This window comes from Myotis lucifugus, unplaced genomic scaffold, assembly GCF_000147115.1.
Source record: "Myotis lucifugus unplaced genomic scaffold, Myoluc2.0 scaffold_164, whole genome shotgun sequence".
In the NCBI taxonomy this organism is placed as follows: domain Eukaryota; kingdom Metazoa; phylum Chordata; class Mammalia; order Chiroptera; family Vespertilionidae; genus Myotis; species Myotis lucifugus.
The window spans coordinates 266,040-269,126 of NW_005871212.1; the positions used below are offsets into that span (position 1 = coordinate 266,040).

The window sequence follows — 3,087 nt, forward strand, 5'->3', positions numbered from 1 at the left end:
GCACCCTCTCCAATCTGGGACCCCTTGGGAGATGTCAGACTACCAGTTAAATCCCGATTGGGCTTAAACTGGCAGTCGGAATCCATCTTGCCATCCAGGACCACTGGTTCCTAACCGCTCACCTGCCTGATACCCCTAACTGCTCCCCTGCCGGCCTGATCGCCCCTAACCACCTCTGCCTGCTGCCCTGATCGCCCCCTAACTGTTCCCCTACCAGCCTGATCGCTCCCTAACTGCTCTCTTGACAGCCTGATCGCCCCCTAACTGCCCTCCCCTGCCGGCCTGATGGCCCCTAACTGCCTCTGCTTCAGCCCCCGCCACCGTGGCTTTGTCCAGAAGGATATCTGGAAGATGTCCAGTCTAATTAGCATATTACCCTTTTATTAATATATATATATTTTTTTTCTTCTATGAATTCTAAAATGACTTAAATGTTACCATAAATATAGCATTCTTTTCATTATGATCCACTTTTCCTGACATTTTATATTACCAATAATGAGAGCAAGTGTTGTTAAAGTAAAGGGTATTGGCTTAGAAGCAAGGCATCTATGCTTGACTTCTGTTTTTTTTTGTTCAGCCTGCAGTTTTGTTACCACATGCAATTGATTTAGTCACAGCTCAATTTACTCAACTGTAAAAAGAGGGGTATAAATACTACCTCATTAAGTGAATTAAATAGTAGATGCTCATTGAGAGGTACATATGTGCTACCTAATAAATGGCAGTCACATAATTAGTGTGCTGTAAAATTCTGCCTTCAGGACAATGGAATATGTTGTGTTTTTTCCTATATGAAAGATCTACTCTAGTGTTCTTTTGTCTGCTTTTAGTGGCTAGCCTATCACTCCTGAAAGATTATTTGTACCTTGGGGTTCTTTCCTTTTTTTTTTTTGCTTTGGCTTTTTCTTCCTCTTTGTAATTTTGGTTAATAATTTTTAGTGTCATGATTAGAAGTTATTGCCTTTTGTATAAACACAGGGTTAATCAATGCATATGCTCCTTCTATTTGATCAATAAACCAATGAGTCATATTATGATGCATGTGATTATTTTTTTCCTCACAGATCTTCTTGTCTCTTGGGTGACTTTATGTTGTTCAGAGGCTTTTCTTTTTCTTTTCTGTTTGGTCTCTTTTGAGATTATGGGAACTACCATGAACAAGCAAATGCAACCCAGGGCAGTTTCCTATGTGATCTTCAGTGTCCCCTAGGTTTTCCAGGTCATACATTGAAGGGGACATCACTTACCTTTAGAAATGCCAGAGATTGGACAGAGGTATATGCATTTTTCCTGTAGAGATGCTTTTAGCTGAACAGTTCTTCTCCTATGGAGACACTACTCTCCTGCTTTCCCTCTGCTTCTCTATGAGTTGAAACATGGGGTGTTTGCCAGTCCTCTGAGTTACACAACCCACTGCTCTTGTCCTGCTCATTAAGAGAGAAGTCCCAGCTCTTCAGTTTGCTCCCCCAGGAATATAGTTCTCCAATCATATCAAACTCTCCTCTCCAGGGCAGAAAACCCCACACAAGGTTGACAGAGGCAGGTTGGGTCCTGGTGGGGTTGAGCCCAGCCTAAGTTCCAGGTTTGGATGACTGCACGTTCTGACACCCTGACATTGCTGCTCCAGCTCAACCAGCCCATCCCCACCAGATGTCTTATCACTCATCTTCTCACAGTCTTCCTTGAGAGCCTCGCTGTCTTCCTGGTATCCTCAAATTGCAGAAAGATGGTGATTCTTTCTTTCAAGTTCTTTCCCATGGGGCTCATATTTAAGACTATTTGGGAACAGAAAGTCAATTAAATATTCTCGACTAGTTAGAAACTGTACTTCCTTCTCTTGCCCTCCACACCAAACAAGGCACAAAGGAAAATATCAATATAACCTTCAGTTCTGTCTGAGCCAAAACAAGCTGTTACAAAAGTAAGTTTTCAATATTTACATATTTAAAAAGAGATTTAAAAAATATTTTTATTCCATTTGAAACGATTGCTGTACACTGTTCCTATTACCCTATCTTTATTTATTTGCTTTTATTTTTTAGTCCAAATTTTGCTATCAAAACTATTTAAAGTATAAATAGTATTTCTATATTCATGGATTTTTCAGATTTTTCTTTTCACTAGCAATCAACACCAGGATGTCTAACTAAAACTATAAGCTTCCCCTTTATTTCCATAGAATACTCAAAAGTATATTTGTCCATTCTAGATTTAAAATAATTTAATATTGGTAAAAGAAAAAATCCTGTAAAATTGTAATAATCTATCATATATCAAGTATCCAGTTCTAAAAATGTTAGGTAAATTTATAAAAATTAGAAATTATACTTCACATAAAATATGAGGTTCACATAATATATTTTTTGTTTTTAATTATACTATTGTATAATTCCTTTCTTTTTGAACTCATGAATTGATTCTATTGATGTACTTTTCATTAAATTTAGCTCCTTTAGTCATTGAATAATGTGATGATTGGTATCACTCACATGTCATTTAAGTTGATACACTACTCTTGGCAAGAGCTTATTCTCCCTCAGGTTCAATGGGTGATATCATCACTGTCCATATGATTAAATGACACTTAATAATATGGATTTTCCAATTTGTGTAATATCTTCCTTCTATGTCCTCACTATCCCCATTTTATAGCCAGAACACTAGCAAATTTGGCTCTATAGTGAAGGTTTCAGATAGGTAAATACAAGAAGGGGAGGTTTTAATTTGGCTCTGGCATTGTTTAACATTCATGAAATATTGTTTCATTGTTGGAAATTTATTAATTAGTATATTGGCTCTCGGGCCTGGTTCTTGCAAGAACTATAGTAGATGCCAGAAGCTAAATAACCTTTTGTCATTCTTCTGAATAAAGGATTGTTTGTGCTCTCCAGTTGATGAATTATCTCTGTGCCTTGTCATTATAAAAAGAAACTCATCTTGTTCACTGGCCTGGCAGGAGATGAGAAGGCCCTAGAGAGAGCACAGAGAGTTTTCCTTCCACAAATCACATGCATGATGGATGCGGTGGGTCTTCTCTGGAAATGAATGTGTAAAGGACCCAGGACAAAGCACACAAGTTTCATT

The 3,087-nt window shown here is 38.0% G+C and overlaps 1 protein-coding gene across 1 annotated transcript in view; it reads left to right on the plus strand.

The window, feature by feature from the left end:
• NLGN1 (neuroligin 1) overlaps positions 1–3,087 on the plus strand; it is a 785,693-nt gene that overhangs the window by 55,374 nt on the left and 727,232 nt on the right. The gene's annotated exons all lie outside the window — the stretch shown is intronic.